Source organism: Bidens hawaiensis, unplaced genomic scaffold, assembly GCF_021521415.1.
Source record: "Bidens hawaiensis isolate Kalapana, Puna unplaced genomic scaffold, B.hawaiensis_p1.1 tig00001575_1, whole genome shotgun sequence".
In the NCBI taxonomy this organism is placed as follows: domain Eukaryota; kingdom Viridiplantae; phylum Streptophyta; class Magnoliopsida; order Asterales; family Asteraceae; genus Bidens; species Bidens hawaiensis.
The window spans coordinates 2227278-2246943 of NW_027491088.1; the positions used below are offsets into that span (position 1 = coordinate 2227278).

Genomic DNA, 19666 nt, shown 5'->3' on the forward strand with positions numbered 1-19666 from the left:
GCCCTAAATACAAGTTTGTTTGTTTGCACAATAACCCCTAGACTAGCTACAGTTCCAATCTTGACTCTATATACAACTTATACATAAATACAGATTTGACCCACAACGTAGTTTAGGTGGATCGGGATTATTTTGTATAATCCAAAGACATATAGATGGTTAAAATACTATTTTTAAAATTATACTGAACTCAATCATTTTTTTATCTACCACCCTCTTAACACGTTATAATACATCAACATGTATTTGTTATCATAAAGTCAACTGAATCATTCAACTATTTCATTTATTCTTGAAAGAGATTGTATCAATTTTTAAATTATTTACTTGTCACGTATATGAATGTTGTGAAGAAGGTGCGTTGAACTTTCTGTTTTGGATTATTAATTAAGTACGTTTCAATCACAATAGATCGATAAGGATCATATATAGTTTTCTTTTTTGTATTCAATTATTGGTAGAGGTCAAAACGCTTTTAGCCCAATGGTACCAACGCGCTGAAACAATGTGTTTCCCAAGTAGTGATGGTGCAAATCCGATTATGATCGAGCAAATGGTGTAGAACATCATGAGTGAACTCTTCTTAATTAAAGACACAAAAGTGTAGGTACTGTGCGCTATGTGTTATTTGTTCATATGAAGCAATCTCTTCTAAACATATATTGATTTGTATTTGATGAATTTCTCGCATGAGATGAGACTATTGCTTTTTATTTAATTTTTAAAATAAACAAATAATTTAGTTTTTTATTATCTTTTGCAAACTCGTCATATTATGCCACAATAAACAAACACTAAAATATGTTAATAGTAGACTATCACAAGCATATCTAGTGAGATTGCTTAAACCACCGGTTGTTGCACACTTTAACAATAAACTACTCTCATTATTGTATATTTTTATATACTACTAATTGCATATTTCAACCTTTCATATATCCTATATATGGTGAATGTGAACGAAGAGTTTGAAGTATATCTAGGCGTTTAGGCGTCATAATCCTTATGATGGCGTACACACGTAGTTCGGTTAATGTATTTCTCATTATGTTTCTGTTATTGTTCTTTACTCCAAATTCTACGATTACGGTGGCATCTGTTGCAAGAAGAATTCAAATTATTACGAGCAATGCATCTGTCATAGGTGCAGTTTTGGACATGACATCTCGAGCAGGCAAAGAAGCTAGAGTTGCCATGGAAATCGCGATAGATGATTTCAATGCAAAAGCATCTCAAAACTCCACTTTGTACACAAGAAACTCTAGAGGAAATCTCATCGGATCTATCCGTGAAGGTAAGCCACTTCTTTACTACTATTGATTAACCCGCTATCCTTGTATATATTTAATCGAATTAATTAAAACAATTTTGACATAATTAATAGATATAATCCGGAACATGCCGCCATTGTATATTATCAATTTATCATCCACTCGTGTAATAGGTGGCAAAATAAAACCTCGGGTATTTGAGAAACAAGTCAAGCATAAATATAAAGGGTTAAAGAATGCAAATAATGATTTAATTGTTTCAAAAGATGTAAACTAGAAGTTTACATGTGAACTGTTGAGTTTACTTTGAAGTTTGAACAATATTGAACACTTTTAAACCGTTTGACTTTATAATAGATTCTCTTTTTATAATACTGGTTATAGGTAGATGTGTATCATTTGCAGTTTAAAAAAAATATTATCCTTTTAACTAAACTTTTATGTGGTATTTAATTTGATTAGTCTATGGGAATAAGCGTGAACAAAAGGAGAGAGCGAAACACACACCTCACCATAGGTCTGAAATATATAAACCAAAGTTTTATAAAGTCTTTTTAAATATGTCTTCTTAAAGAAAACATATTATATCAATTTTATTATTATCCTTTAAAAGTAAGATATAATTTTGAATGGCTCCATAAAAATCGTTGAAATTCGCACTCTAAGGCTATGTATAATAGAGAGGCAATATTGAGAGATGATTTTTAACACATGGCATCACGTCAGCAGGTGGTTTTCATTTTAGGATGTAGTGATTTGTAGCCTAATATTACCTCATCACATCATCTATATATATCTATACTATATAATATACATATATAACTCATAGGTAAATTAAGACACTTGTATAGTGTTTGGTATGCATGAATGAAAGACGAAATGAAATGGACCATTACGATGGAATGAAAAAAAATGTGTTTGGTTGGTCAGTGGAATGAATCACCCATTACCATGTCCGTTCCATTCCCTCTAAAGCACCTTAAATTCATTTAATTCATCATCTTTGTTTTTTTTTTCATTTCATCCTTCTTTCACACTATATCACCTCCACCACCCTCCAACCACTACTACTCATTGCCCTCTCACCACCACCACCGCCACCCGCCACCACCTTCGCCACCGGTCGCCACCACCACCCACCTCTGCTGTCACCACCTACCATTGCTGCCCACCACCGCCACCACCAACCATCGCTTCCGGTCATCACCACCACCGCCCACCACTTACCACCGCCACCACCACCATCCAGTATAACCACGACCTACCACCACCAACAATTGCTCCCGTCCATCGCTACCGCCTCCCACCACTACCATTTCTGCTCGCCGCCCACCGCCACTCACTACCATTTTTATTTTATTCCATCTTTTTATAACTTACCAAAATATAAAAACTAATAATTCATATAATTCCCACATGGTAACCAAACATGTCAATGGAATGGTAATGAGCCATTCCATTACGTCATCCATTTCATTCCCTCGTTCATTCCATTTCATCGCTCATTCCATTAACCCATTACAAATAGAATTTTAAGTAATTTATAACTTAATTAACAAATGGTACATCTTATATAGCATGTTGCAGATGGACAAAATAGTAAATTTCAATTCTTTAAAAATAGTTACAATATTGTCCTCTCAACTTTAATTAACTCTTGTAAATGTAAGTAATAATTACCACCTTAGATTTTTAACTTTTAACAATATATTCTTTTTAATTTCACATTCCACCCGCGACTTTTAAACAGTCATAATTTTCCATACGCTAATATATATTTTTTTAAGAAAACATGTACCATTTTTATTCTCTTTAATTTGAGTATGATATCGTCTTAGTGTTTTTTAGTTAAAAAATAACATTTACGTAGCGCTGTTTGCGATTCGGTTTTAACGGTTTTTTAAATAAATAATTAGTAGCGTTTTTTATCACGTAAACCGAAACAGAACCTTTAAATATTAAAAACAAACCATTATCAATGCTCCGTGTTCTCGCTGCGTCGCGCAGACACCCATCTAGTATATATATATATATGTTACACAAACATGTCAATAATATAATATTATTTTCAATTTGAAACCTGGCGACAAAAGCATGTTGCCCAACCTCCCCCAAACCTCCCCCCCCCCCCCCATCGCGCAAAAAAAATCGCCCCAAAATCAAGGGGGGGTGGTTTGGAGGGTTATAATGGGCCGATTTTGCCCTCAACATCACCCCACTACACTTGCTCTAAGGAAATGTTTGGAATGCAAGAATGACAGGGGAAATGAAATGACTCATTGTGAATAAATGAAAAAGTGGTGTTTTATTGCTCAATTGAATGGAATCAACGATTACACGTGAAATCTCATCCCATCGAAACAATTCATTCCCACCCCTTCTTTTTTTTTCATTTCATTCCTCCTTCACCTTATTCTATCAACACTACCTCCTGACAACAACAACCACCAATCCGTCACCACCTGACCACCACAACTACCCCTGCCACCACCACCTAACTATCACCACCTCCACTAGAACCACCACCGTCGACGCCACCAATACTACCATCACCACCTTACCACTAACGTTACCACCACCATCACCGCCGCCACTACCATTTTCGCCATAACCACCACAACCATTGTCATCGTCGCCGCCTGGCCACTGCCACCACCACCATTGTCGCTACCTGACCCCCACCATATCATCACCATTCCCACTAAACCACCATTGCCACCGCAACCACCGTCACCACCACCACAACGCCATCGCAGCCACCGCCCATGCCGCCTTACCGCCAATGCCACCACCATCACCCTCACCACCACCATTGTCGTCGCTAGAGCTACCACCGTCGTCCTAGTGCAATTTTTTTTTCTAATTTTGATAGAAAAAAATATTTTAAGATACGAGTATTATTATTTCTATTTCACTCATACATTATTTTTGGAAAGCAAACTACATAAACTAATAATTTATTTCATTTCCAAAGGTTAACAAACAAGACAAGTGAATGATAATGATTCTTTTCATTATCTTGTTCATTCCGTTCTTATCCCATTCCGTTCTCTCTCCATTCTATTACCTTCAACCAAACATATGTTCCATTATAAATTTAGATATGAGTTCTGTAATATCTTTTATACCATCATTAATATAATAGTTTGTGCATTTTTCCGTTTACTATTGGAGGAACCGGTTCACATTGTATGAAGAGGGAACGGTGTAATCGACAATTGTAATCAGATTGTTGTAATCAGAATTCGTTTTGTGTGTATTGATCTTGTAATTGTGAATTGCTCTTTTGGTTACCAACATTTACATATTATTAAGAACAAATACGAAGCCTTTACAAAAGCCACTATTGTATGTCCCCTAACTGGATCAAACAACAAAACAAACTAAGTACTAGTCGTTCTTGGATCAACCTCACAACTAGTTGGCAGAAACAACTAGTTGGACCGAGATCTCGGATCTTGTATGTGTCTACGATAAAACCGAAATTTGGAAGGAGGGTGAGGAGTTGAGAGAGTTTTAGAGTTAGAGAGAATATGGAATACTTGGATGTAAAATGCAAGGGTTTATTCACAAGGTTGGTTATGGAGAAATGGGATAAGTGACCCTTTATATAGGGTTCCCATTTCTCCAACAATTACATTTTGTCCTTACAAAATAAACGTACTGAGGTACGTATTACACCGACTTTTAGCGAATATAAAGACATACACAATCCTAAAACTAATATAGAATATTGGCCCTACAATCTCCCTCTAGGATTGAGTATGTCCAGGAACCTTAATCAAGTTCCTTGCTTCGTCTTTATTTCTTGAAAACTAGTACTTTTCTTGATCCAGGAGCTTGAACGAGATTGGATATTGAACATTTCTTTATTTTCCGATCTTGAAGACTTGACTTCAATCTTATTTTCTGGGAAGGATCAGCAGCATCAAATTTTAGAAACATCAGATGTGGAAGGCTCGACATCTAATTTTCCTTTTGTTGACTTTCTTGTGCCGACTTGTTTCTTTGCTTTGTCCTTCGACTGATCTTTAGACACGATTAGTTCATTTTAGGTTCAACCGCCAACTGTCACGTTCTCATTTTCTTTTAAGCGCTTCAGCATCTACAACTTTAGTCTATGCAGCCCAGGACACTTGATCTTGATTTACCTGTCCATGTACAGCTGCACAAAACTTAGAGCGAATAAGATTCTTTCACAGACCCTTTTGAGGGTCAAAGAAGAATTTTCTTTTTCAAAACATGCTCTTGGTTTGAAGTATTTGCAAGATAACTCTGAAATTTTAATTTTATATAGTCTTCTCATAAAATACCAATTTCAGTCCCTCAACTTGTAAATGATTTATTTAAGTTCCAGGTTTCCAACGAACTTTGTATGAACGACCTTGACAACAAAACGCATGATTTTGAATAGAACAAAGGTTTAATAATATATGTACGAACACATAAAAACTTAAAATCTTTTTGGAATTTTCATATATCAAATATTACGAATATATATACCTAATTTTTTGAAGTTAAAACATAAAATAAAATAAAAATATGAGTAAGGATGAAATTAATATTAGATAACAATAATATTTACATAATTTTCTAATGACTTTAATATTTTTGCGAGAAAGATCACAACATGGAATCACATTGTCTATAATGTCCTAAATCACACTTCTATTTGGATATCATTATGCCAATAACCCAAAGTCGATTGTAGATATGTTGGTCCACTTTAAACTTAACAAGTATTTTGATTTCACCGTGATACGTTAGGGTAATAATTAGGCACAATAGTTGTGTGGTCCCTTGTTAATTCAACATGTTACAAACTCCATCATACCTCGGGCATAGTTTGTGTTCATCAGTATCACCCCGAATTGACTCCGACCCCCTAATGATTGATAAAAACATTTTGAGCTTCATAGACTTTTTGCAAACTCTTCTTTCAAACAATATGTAAAGGTTGAACCATGGACTTACTAGCCTTGTTGGCTTATATATAAAGTGTTTAGGACTTACTTGTTTGCCCCACATTATGTGGTTCTAATATACCCCTTTTTGTTTGATAAAATTATCAACATTTTTGTTGTTGATTTTGAATACTTTTTGAGTATTTTGCAGTTTTTCTGCTTTTTCAATAATTTTTGATATTTTCAATATTTGAAGCTAAAGCAAGAAATAATTTTTCATTGTGACTAATCACTAACGGTCTCGTGTATGACTGACTATTAGGATTTTTGCCTTCATTAATATGACTTATTTGGAGTTGCAACCGCTTCATAAAAGTGTAACCACTAGCATAGGCAGATATTTAAGTTTATATCACTATGATACTCATTTGTTAAGCCTATCTACACATCAATCAATGATCTTGTTGACTTTTGATCTACTATTTTCATGTGCTAGGATCACCTAAGACAATTTTCTATCATTTTCCAAAGGTCGGATCAATTTCTCAAAATTTTCTTATATTTTAATTTTATCAGACTCCCCCTAAACAGGAGCTCCCTCTAAACAAGAGATTATACTTTTCAAACTTTTTCAGATTGTCTTAATTAAAATAAATAATATAAAATATTTTTGAAAAGACAAGTGACTATTTTTTTGTTTTTCTTAAAGAAAGTAAAACCTATTATACTCTTAAATCTTTTTCAGGTTTTCTTAAATTAAAGTAATAATATAAAATATTTTTGGTGAGTTAAAGTTAACTCTTTTTCTCCCTCTAAAATTGAGACATATTTGAAAAATATTTACAATTTTATATATAAAGATAGATAGATTGTTTTATTCAAAATAAAACAATGGCTTTAGTGAAAAGGTCAACAAAGCTGTTGTGAGATGGACTATCCTAAACATGCATTGTCACATCATATAACAAAGTTGAAGAGATTCAAACCGAAGCCCAATGGCTGACGCGGGATCCATCACTTGAAAGAAGTAGTTGGACGAAATGAGTTTGAGAGACGCTCGACAAGTTGTTGTTGATCCATTTGAACAAGGTTGGCATTGTTGAAGCACAAAGTATGAAACATTTCCCTTTCCTTGTAGTTCTCCCATGTCGCTTATGAAAGACTCGAATCCGCCATCTAATGGTTTAGCATCAAATAGCAAGGGTTCGTCTCCCATCATATGTTAGGTGTAACCACTATCTAAGTACCGAATACTCTTGATAGTCCTCCTTGATTGACCCTATATACACTAAGTGTTTAAATGGACATGGGTTCCCGAGACTTAGTTGTCTCGGGAAAGTCGACCATAAATCGACAAAACTTGATTTTATTTCTTGATAATAATTTATTTCTTGGCGACTCGTCGCTTGAAGAACAGTCCTTAGGAATCCAAGCACAAACTTGTTTCTTGATTTTGGCAATTTTGGACTTTTGTTTTCTGAATTTTAAAACTGTTTTTGGTGAATCCTTAGACTTTTCAGTCTTAGGATCCTTTTTGATTTTATCCTTTTTTAGTTTTCTAAAATGGTTTTCTCTTGCGTTTTACTTTATTGACTTTGGATCTCACATCCACTTCACTAGCTTCACTATCGGCTTGATCAGTCTTTGAATCTTGGCTACTAAAAGCACCTTTTGGGGACTGACTAAGCCGCCTTTGAATATCAAACTGTTTCTTGAACCAGTGCTTGCAATGTCTTGCAAGGTGAGAAGAATGACCACAAACAAAACATAACTTTCTTCTATCTTCTTTATAGAAACCGTCAGAATTATAATACATAGGTGGTGGTGAATAAGGAGATGGTTGTACTGGAACAAACATGCTGTCAGATCTATGACCCCAATTATCAAAAACATTTGTATAGAAAGAATTAACATGATCTTGTGGATAATAACCATAGTAGCTATTATCAAATTGATTGTACAGTTAAGGGTGATAATGTTGATTTTTGGATTGATAAAAATGGTTTCTATAAGGTGGCACATATTTACCAGATGTACTTGCCTTTTTCTTTTCAAAACTATTTTCATTAATTTTAGTTTCCTCAACTTTACAATCTTTTGACAAGCAGTTGGGTAGGTTAGTATTCACAGAAACTGTTTCATGCACAGTTCTATCAACAATAGTTTCATCAAAAATAGTTTCACATTCACTATCGGAAATAGAAACATCATTTTCATTTTCAATAGAGGTTCCAACATGAACATCCTCGTCACATACATCATTGTTCAAAATGTTTTTGAAAACAAAATTATTACAGACGGCCTGACAATAGATGAATCAAAAAGAAAATTTTTATCTCCAAAACCCATGTTTGTTTCCATACACCCATTTTCTTCTACACAACCTGCTACAGAAGATGAATCACTATTAGGATTAACTGAAGAATCAGCTGAAATAACATTCTTGGGAGTTGCAGGAACAAATGTCTTTGATATGGGCACATGACCAATACCATAGACCATTTCTTCCTCAGGAGGAGAATTAAAATCAAAGTGAGGAAGGCTAGTATAGTTATTGTTAAACGGTGGAGGTACAGCAGAACTATCATAGCCTATACCAGTCTTTAATCTTAATTCCATTTGTGACCCAATTAGTTTGTTCAGCTTTTTGGTGGCTAACTCAAAGTTTTCTATGGCAATCTTCTTTTGGGTTAACTCAATTTCTAATTTAACAATTTTTGCGTTTAGTTCAACTGCTTGATTTTCATGACGTTTTGCTAAATTTCTAGCAATTGAAACTTGTTCCCTAAGATCGGCCATATCATTACCATGAGTGTTAATTCTAATAGTGTAAATCTTTGCAGCCTTTTTAAGATCATCAGTCTGAACTCTAATGCTATCAATTTGTTCAAGAACTTTTAGCATTATGGTTTCTATAGTGAAGAACTTTTTCAATACATTCTTGAGAGCAAAGTTTGTGTACCTCGGGAATGAGCGAGACAGGAGTAGGAATTTCATCGGGGTTGCTTGAAGAAGTACCAGCCTGATCAGTGAAAGCCATTCCAGCGAAGTTCAGAGGATTCTTTAATTCTTCAAATTGATCCCCTTCCCAATCAGGTACAGTTGACTCAGCATTTCTAGCAACCATCGCCTTAGAACTCGACTCGAAGTTCCCACTTGTTGAGTTTCCTTGATTTATTCTTGGGATCCTTTGCTTCGAGGAGTAGTTTGGGATGATTTTCTTACCAGACTTCTCAGTACCTTCATTGTCAGACATCTCGGTGATCTTGATCTCTCCCACAGCCATTGGAGGAGTTGTGCAATCACGAGCAAAGTGACCTGACTCTCCACAGTTGTAGCACCTAAGCTTGTCTTTCTCAAAACCCAGATTCTTCCCATCTTTGAAACTATCCCTCCCGTACTTCTTCATAAAGTTTGTGGCCCGATGAACAGCCATGGACATTTGATATTTAATACCCATGTTCTTGAGGTCATACTTGTTGATCTCGGGAAGATCTCCTTGTTCAAACGATGAAGGAAGCAACTTTCCTTGTAACAACTCTCCATGACTTGACAAGAATGCATGAATCAAAGCCACATTGGAGTCATCAGTAGGTAGGGGCTTTGAAGCAGTGTAAGTACACTGGTGTGGTTGAAGTTGGTTTGATTCCTTGAGCCTTAAGTGCTTGAGTCACGGCTTGATCAACAACAGATTGAAATGAGCTTGAGTTTTCACTTGATGAAGCTTGAGACACACCATACGTGTTGAAGGTTGAGCCTTGACTTTGAGCAGTGGTGTTGACTTAACTTATGAATGCAGAGCTCACACCTGTTCCAGTTGCCATACCTGCCTTTGAGAGAGAACTTATGTGATTGTTCATCCTTAGCTTCTCATCCATCACGAATGACTTGATAATAGAGGCTAAGTCCGACAAACTCATGAGATGAAGGTTGGAAGTTCTCCTGATGGTGATAACGTTGCTGCTCCATGAGTAAGGAAGAGAGTTTAGAAGCTTGTCGTTAATCTCAATTTGCTCGAATTCAATTCTTGCACTGTTGATTTTTGCAATCAACGTTTCAAATCTTGAGATGAGACTATTAATTGATTCTCCTTGAATGTAGTTAAACATGTTAAACTATCCCTTCAACATTCCTTTACGACTGTTTCTCATTTCCAAGTTCCCTTCAAACTTGTTCACTAAGGCATCCCATAGACCTTTAGCAGTAGTGTAGTCTCTTAGTGTCAATGCAATTTCTCATGAAAGGGATACAGTTAGGATACCAAAGGCCTTTTGATCTTCAGCAAGCATTCTTCGATCATCATCATTGTAGTTAGCTACTATTTTGGGAACCTCACCATCAGTATCAGTTGTCATAGGACGGTGTGGACCTTGTTCAATAGGTCTAATAAGATTGTAATCAATGATCTTGAGATAGTTGTAAAACCTCCACTTAAACTCATCGAAATAACAGTCCCATTTCATCAACTTTGGAGGCTTAGAAGTGGTTCCGGCCTCGTTCTCAAACATCACATATTGAACAGCTTCAGCACTAGCACCAGTGGAAATTGGGTTTGCCATTTCTTAAAATCTGCCCAAAAACTAAGTTTGATTTGATCTAATGAAAGTTATCTAATTTTGAAAACTGATCCTTTTGAAAACTGAGCGATTTTGGATACCGAGCGATTTGAAAACCGAGCGATTTTGGAAACCGAGCGATTTTGAAAACCGAGCGATTTTGAAAACTGAGCGATTTTGAAAACTGATCGATTTTGAAAACTGATCGTTTTAGAAAACTGATCGATTTTAGAACTGAGCGATTTTGAAAACTGGTCGATTTTGGAAACTGATCGATTTTGGAAACTGGTCGATTTTGAAAACTGATCGATTTTGAAAACTGATCGATTTAGAAAACTGAGCGATTTTGAAAACTGAGCGATTTTGAAAACTTATCGATTTTGAAAACTGAGCGATTTTGAAAACCGATCGATTTTGGAAGCTGATCGATTTAGAAAACTGAGCGATTTTGAAAACTGATCGATTTTTGGCAAAGTAGGCGAAAATTTTAAACAAATTTAGTAAGTCACCAACCCACTTTCTTGTCACCTTTCTCAACCATATCCAAATACATGTTTAACACAACTTTTCAAGACAACCTTCACATGTAACCATACAAACACAATTTCTTGAGAATCACACACCAAACCAACCACTTTAACACATCTTGAACAACTTCTTGAGCATGAACAACTTATATATCTCAAGAACTTCAAGAACACAAGAACCCGAAACCAATTATTTTCTCCAAAATTCCGTCTTTTCACATACAAGACCAAAATCCAAGGTTGTGACCCAAGATCTACAACTAGTAGAGCTCGAAAGCTCTGATACCAATTGTATGTCCCCTAACCGGATCAAACAACAAAACAAACTAAGTACTAGTCGTTCTTGGATCAACCTCACAACTAGTTGGCGGAAACAACTAGTTGGACCGAGATCTCGGATCTTGATGTGTGTACGAGAAAACCGAAACTTGGAAGGAGGGTGAGGAGTTGAGAGAGTTTTAGAGTTAGAGAGAATATGGAATACTTGGATGTAAAATGCAAGGGTTTATTCACAAGGTTGGTTATGGAGAAATGGGATAAGTGACCCTTTATATAGGGTCCCCATATCTCCAACAATTACCTTTTGTCCTTACAAAATAAACGTACTGAGGTACGTATTACACCGACTTTTAGCGAATATAAAGACATACACAATTCTAAAACTAATATAGAATATTGGCCCTACAACTATGTATACAAAACAAAAGTTGTTTCAAAACTCTAGTTCCTAATGATATTTAAACAATTAATAAAAAATAATGCACTTTACCTCTTACTCCTCACGATGAGGAACTTTAAACTACTAGTTAAACATCACATTTATCTTCACTCCTAAATTGTCAATATCCTCAAAAATTAGTCTTTTTGTATATTGCACCTAATACGACCTTGTTCTTTTTATGTGATTAAGGTACCTTCCACAAACAATTTAAAAGATTTCGATATATTGAGGAAACATGGCTAATTATATGAAGTTTTAATGTATGTAAAGTATTTTGTTTCAATTGTTGGATCAATTGTATAACATATGATCGTGTGTTGCAACGAGGAGTTTAATTTACCACTAACTTGCAATCACACCATTAATTTGTTTCCCGTTTGCTAGTTCATACATTCTAGACTTTAAATATACAATATTCCAGGCAATAGATACATTTATCTGCTAGCTTGGATCGACATAAAGCTGGAATATGCCGAAAAACAATAGGCATCTGCAATTTAGTTGCAAGAGACTTGAAGAAAGATTATGTAGACACCATGAACACATTAATGTTTTCTTTAACTTTTATTGAACATTTGAACAAGAAACACTCAAACACACATCCCTATTGAATCTGAATCCACAATCTCCTGGTTGGTGGGCTAACTTTAGTACCAGGAAAAAGACCAGAAAACTCATTATTTAACATTAAGATGGTGAACTGGTAGGTCCATAAAAAATGTAGCGGAGATTTCTCTAATGTTTAGCATTCTCTACCTGTTTCTCTCTTTGTTTCACTATCCTATATGTAGAGATCATACTTAACGGTTTCTAGATTTCATCGAAATGCAGCCACATATCTTGTTGATACACATCAAGTGGAGGCAATTTTGGGACTACAGACCATGGAAGAAGTGCTTTCAGTTGGAGAGATCGGTAGCAAATATCAAATTCCAACCTTCTCTCTTCTTGATTCAGTTCCTCAATGGGCACTAGACCGTTTTCCCTTCCTTGTTCAAGCATCACCTTCTCAATTTGGTCAAATGAAAGCTTTTGTTGCAATTATGGAATCCTTTCAGTGGAATCGTTTTACTTTCATATACGAGGATATCGATTCAGCATCCACAAATGCCATCCATCATCTCATGGAAACCATCAAAGAATCTGGTGTACAAATGAACGATATGGTAAAGCTCTCACCTCTAGCTTCTTCTACTTCATTGCTGGAAGAACTTGAAAGGATCAATAGAGAGCAATGTAGAGTGTTTCTGGTTCATGCTTCTTTGGAAACGGGCATTCGCCTTTTTCAAAATGCAAAGATCATGGGAATGATGGAAAAGGGTTACGTGTGGATCACCACAAATTTAATTACAGATCTTCTCCATACAGTAAATTCCTCTACCTTTATCATGATGGAAGGCGTCGTGGGAATTGGGAGTTTCTTTAGCGATACCAGCTCACGGTTCAATGATTTTAGTCCAAAGTTCCAAACAAGGTTTAAACTTGAACAACCGGAAGAAGAAAGTTCCATGCCCGGGATTTTTGCAATGCAAGCCTATGACGCTACATGGATTGCAGCCATAGCATTGAGAAAAAAGAACATGAGTGGGATACTGTTATTAGATACAATTTCATCTATATCTTTAGCTGGGATCACTGGTGAAGTTCGACTTGTAGACCGGAAATCAACTGCCTCACATAGATTTCGCATTATCAATGTTATAGGAAAATACTATAGAGAAGTTGGGTTCTGGTCTGAAGGACTTGGCTTTTCTGAGGCTGTTAATGATAGAGCTAATTATGGCACATCTTTGCAAAATTTAGGTCACATTTTTTGGCCCGGAAGGCCATTGCATACCCCAAGAGGATGGACCATTCCTACTAGTGTCAATCCATTGCGAGTTGGTGTCCCTACCATGGCTGTTTTTAAAAAATTTGTGGAAGTGAAATATGATCACATGCATCATAACTTCACTTGCATTGGATAATTGAGCTTTTCAAGGAAACGGTAAAACGATTACCATATTATTTATCTTATGAATTTCATCCCTTTAACGGATCGTACGATTCCTTGGTGGAGCAAGTTTATCTCAAGGTGAGGTGAATAATATCTCTTACTCTACAATTTATTATAACATTTAGTCGTATGTTTATTATGTTTTATCATTTTAGAAATGAATAACTAATTTCCTGAACCAACTTTAGATTCTTTTAACCACTATTTTAACAAACCTTCTTTAATACACAGATTCTGCATCTAAGCTGTGATATACAGTTTTTATTTTCTTGTGGCTGTTTTCTTACAACCTTTCAAACATTGAGCAGAAATTTGATGCAGTGGTTGGTGATGTCTCGGTCATATCAAGGCGATACCAGTATGCTGAGTTTACTCATCCATACACAGAAACAGGGTTGATGATGGTCGTGCCCATCATATCATACCATGAACAATGGTTGTTTATGAAGCCCTTCACATTGGGCATGTGGGCTCTAACGATTGTGGTCTATATTTATAATGCTTTGTTTTATGGCTGATTGAGCGAAAACACAGTCGTGAACGTCAAGGCTCTGCACTATGGAAAACTTGATAAAACACTTTGTCAGTCTTGCGTTTTTGGCAAGAGTGTTAAATTGCCGTTTTATGATTCTGTTAATTCAACTAGTTTTGCGTTTGACATTATTCACAGTGATTTATGGACATCTCCCATACTTAGTACGGGTGGCCATAAATATTATATCTTATTTTTGGATGATTTTACAAATTTTCTGTGGACCTTCCCAATGTCTAATAAATCCCAAGTATTTCATACTTTCACCATCTTCCACAACTTAATCCAAACACAATTTGAACGTAAAATCAAACAATTTCAATGCGACAATGGCACCGAATATGCAAACCAGAACTTTAAAAATTTTTGCAATCATAATGGCATGCAATTTCGTTTTTCATGTCCCTACACCTCCTCCCAAAATGGTAAAGCAGAGCGCAAGATCCGCACCATTAATAACATGATCCGTACCTTACTTGCCCAAGCCTCCCTACCTCCCAACATGTGGCACCACGCACTTGAAACCGCCACCTACCTTCTTAATATTCTACCCAGCAAACTCCACAAATTTAAATCCCCAACTTCCCTCCTTTACAACTGCACCCCTAAATACGAACACCTTCGCATTTTTGGGTGTCTTTGCTATCCTCTTACCCCCTCCACCAAAATCCACAAACTCAACTTCCGATCTCACCCGTGTGTTTTCCTTGGATACCCCAATAATCATCGTGGGTACAAATGCCTTGACCTCACCTCTCATCAACTTATCATTGCTCGTCATGTACACTTTGAAGAGTCAATTTTCCCATACGCCATTCAATCTCCCAAACCTCTACCTTCTTATGATTTTCTTAATCCCACCATCAACCCTCTTGTTTGGACCTATTTACAAAACTCACATACACCAAACACCAACACTCCTAACCCCGCTGTACAACCTCCCGTTACAGGCCCATTATCATCCAGCCCAATCCATAATAGTACCCAACAATTCTCTCCCCCTCATACTTCTAACACAACCGGCCCATCCCACAGCCAAACACCTCATCACCCTTCACCCTCAACCCCTACCCAGGCCCAACATACCCATCCACATATACAACACCACACGGCCCAAACACCCCAAGGCACTTCATCTCCTACGTCCCATCCCACAACCAGTTTCCCACCACCGAACACTTCTACCACTACTCAACCTTCACCACCAAATCCTCCTCCTCCTCGTACCATGCACACTCGCTCCATGAGTGGCATCCATAAACCTAAACAACTTTTCAACCTTCACACCTCTACCATCGTTCCTCTCCCCAACAATCCTCATGTTGCCTTGACCACTCCTGAATGGCACAATGCCATGACCAATGAATTTAGTGCACTTATTAAAAACAAGACCTGGGAACTTGTACCTAGGTCCCCTGACATGAATATTATACGATGCATGTGGTTGTTTAAACATAAATTCAGGTCCGATGGCAGCTTGGAACGCTATAAAGCCCGTTTAGTGTGTGATGGTCGCAAGCAGCAGACAGGTATTGATTGTGGTGAGACATTCAGCCCGGTCGTAAAACCCTCTACCATTCGTCTCATTTTATCTCTTGCTCTATCCAAGTCTTGGCCAATTCACCAGTTGGATGTCACTAATGCCTTTCTCCATGGCAACTTGGAAGAGACAGTTTACATGCATCAACCCGTGGGTTTTCGGCACAAGGACTTTCCGGATCATGTTTGCCGACTACGAAAGTCTCTCTATGGCTTGAAACAGGCCCCCCGTGCCTGGCACCAGCGATTTACAGATTTTGTCACCACCCAAGGTTTTCAGCAATGCAAGTCAGACAACTCCTTATTCACTTATCATCACGGGTCCGAAACTGCATATCTCCTTATTTACGTGGATGACATCATTCTCACCACCTCCACCAATGCTCTCCGTATCCGTCTAATCGATACTCTATCGGGTGAATTTGCTATGAAAGATTTGGGCCCTCTCTCTTACTTCTTGGGTGTACAGGTCACTAGGACTGGTAACAAGATGTTTCTATCTCAGCAGGCTTATGTCAAGGACATCATTCATCGGGCTGCTATGGACTCGTGTAAACCAGTTGCTACCCCAGTTGATACTCAGTCCAAACTTTCTGCTGATGCTGGTCCTCCTCACGAGGACCCCGTTTCTTTTCGCAGCTTGGCTGGTGCACTACAGTATCTTACCTTTACTCGACCTGACATCTCCTATGCAGTTCAGCAGATCTGTATGCACATGCATGACCCCAGACAGGATCACTGGAACGCGTTGAAGAGGATTATTCGTTATCTTCAGGGAACCATTGACCATGGCCTTCATCTAGGTCCGGTCCCTAATCTTTCATTGGTCGCCTACACGGATGCTGACTGGGCCGGATGTCCTGACACACGCCGCTCCACGTCTGGGTATTGTGTGTATTTAGGAGATAACCTTATCTCCTGGTCCTCCAAACGCCAATCTACTATCTCTAGGTCGAGTGCTGAAGCCGAATATCGGGGCGTTGCCAATGTCGTGGCAGACATTTGCTGGTTGCGTAATCTCTTACTAGAGCTCCGGCATCCTCTCCCTCGTGCCACGCTTGTTTACTGTGATAACGTTAGTGCCATTTATCTCTCTGGCAACCCCGTCCAACATCAACGTACGAAACACATCGAGCTCGACATACATTTTGTTCGTGAACTGGTTCAACGGGGTCACATTCGAGTTCTTCATGTCCCTTCAAGACATCAGATTGCGGACATCTTCACCAAAGGGCTTCCTCGAGTTCTATTTGATGATTTTCGCTCCAGCCTCAACATCAGTCCTCCCGACGTTTCGACTGCGGGGGTGTAATAATATGTATAATTAGAATATTCTCTATAATATTCTCTATATATTTAGAAAGAGATAATTGTGTAACAAACTCTAGAAATTATCTCCTTGATTTGTGCATAGCTTGTATTATATATTCTAAAGGAAAGGGAATGAGAAGGCAAGCTTTCAATTCTTATAGTCAAGGCTCTGCACTAAATCAAGCTGGAATTCTTCTATGTTTATCCTTTACTAGACTATTTTCTCTAGATGGTAAGTACTTAAATTCTTGAACAATTAATGCTTCTAAAATGATTTCTTCCCAAGTTCATATGTAACATTACTCTCATCATTCAGGTGATCGGCTTAATAACAATTTGACAAGAATGGTAACTGCTGCATGGCTCTTTGTAGCTATAATTGTTGGCCAGTGTTTACACAGCCAGCCTCACCAGCATGCTTACGGTTAGAAGGCTGGCACCTAGAGTAGCTGATTATGAGACCCTGAAGAATGCAAATGTCGCGGTGGGGTATGGAAAAGGAGCCCATGTGGCTAATTACTTGGTGGATGTCTTGGGTTTCAAGAATGAAAACATAAGGGGCTTTACTTCTCCTGAAGATTATGCCCAGGCCCTTGAAAACAGAGAAATAGCTGCAGTTTTTCTCGAGGCTCCTTTTTCGAAACTCTTTCTAGCAAAGTATTGTAAAAGCTTTATTGTAGCAGCCACATTTGGAGAAGGGGGATTCGCATTTGTAAGATTCTTTATTATCGGCCGTGGACATATAATTTGATCTCTTTATTCATTAGTACTCATTTTAAGTAGTTAATAAGTTAGTAACTTACTAGTTGTACCTCTTGCTACAGGTACTTCCAAAAGGTTCTTTTATGGTCACTGATTTTACAAAGGCCCTGTTGAATGTATCAGAAAGTGGCATTCTTCAAAACATAGAGAAAAGAATGCTTGGTTCCGAGCAATGTGTAGACATGGAATCAGGCCATGACGAATATGGTAGGTTGGGTCTTAGTAGCTTTTGGTCACTTTTCATTTCGACGGGTGGCATGTCGACTATTGCTCTTGCGATCCATGTCTTTATTACCTTGCGGGATCATTTTAGATGCTAGAAAATATGTTGTACATCAAAGGAGATGGCTCTCCAAGAAAGTTAGCGATGTAGAAAGTTTAGAAATTTGTACTAGATCGACTTGTACATATCCTAAATATTTATGTATGTCATAGTAATGACATACTTAATTAAGTCAGTATTTTATAAATCAGTTATGGGTCAATAAAACTAGCACATCTTTTCCGAGGGTTGCGATGGTTGATTGACACCGTTTGATTGTCCCAAGCCAACAAAGTGGATGAAAAAGTTGATCACTCCAGTTTTTTTGCAAGAAATATATTGTCGTATAACGCCCCTCATAAGGCCACCTAGAGAAAAAAGAAATTTAGTAAACTGAAAAAGGTTAATTAAAAAAATTGCTAAACGGCCTTTTGCTACCTCTGGAGCGGCCGTTGTAATTGTAAGACAGATGACGTTAACATTGTCTTGACGGTCGTCAGACTGCTATAGATAACGACCGTCTTAGCCTAGTGCCAGCCCTTGTCTATCCGAACGACTGTTGTATGTACTTTCAAATGGCTGTTTGAAGACGCTGTGGTTTTAGTCTTTTAGATTCCACACGACATGTTTATGGTTGGACCCTTCAGTTATTAGTCACTTTTGCGTGATGTCTAAGGTTAATTAATTCAACTTGTTGGGTAAAAGTGTGACTAGTTTCTAATAATTAACACTAATTATATGGTCTCTTTATTTATAAGCTCTTTTTCTTCGATATGTTTACTAAAACTTAAAAAATTCTCATTTGGCACATTTGTAATCTAAAATTAGCAATCTTAAAATCATTGGATGACTAACAAGTAACAACATTCGACAGCGTCGATCTACAAAAAGGTTTTGACGTATACCTGGATAATTGAAATTTTTACTGCCTGGACCAGACCATGTACCCATCTGCCTTATTACACATTTACTCCTGTCTACAATTTTTATCAGTCCCAAATTAACAGCCTGATATTTTTTTATTTATTGTGAACATGACATCTAATGTCTAATATATATATTAGTAATCATGACACATATATATGAGTATAATAATAGTATACTTTTTACACATGGGTACCAGTGTGAGCGTGTGGATCGATGATTTAGTCAGATCCTGAAACATGTTAATTTAGTCAAATCCTGATACATGTTGACTTTTGATATTGGCACAAGTGGATATGAGATACCATGTAATATCTTAATTTCTAGAGTTTGAATGAGTTATAAGTTAGACTAAAATTAA

The 19666-nt window shown here is 37.1% G+C and overlaps 1 pseudogene across 1 annotated transcript; it reads left to right on the forward strand.

Moving 5' to 3' along the window:
- Nucleotides 1-768: 768 nt before the first annotated feature.
- Nucleotides 769-19355, forward strand: LOC143587703 (glutamate receptor 2.8-like; annotated as a pseudogene). The gene is made up of 7 exons (XR_013144949.1): nucleotides 769-1294; nucleotides 12811-14053; nucleotides 14284-14511; nucleotides 16747-16753; nucleotides 17519-17589; nucleotides 17674-18069; nucleotides 18182-19355. The product of XR_013144949.1 is annotated as a glutamate receptor 2.8-like (transcript).
- Nucleotides 19356-19666: the final 311 nt, after the last annotated feature.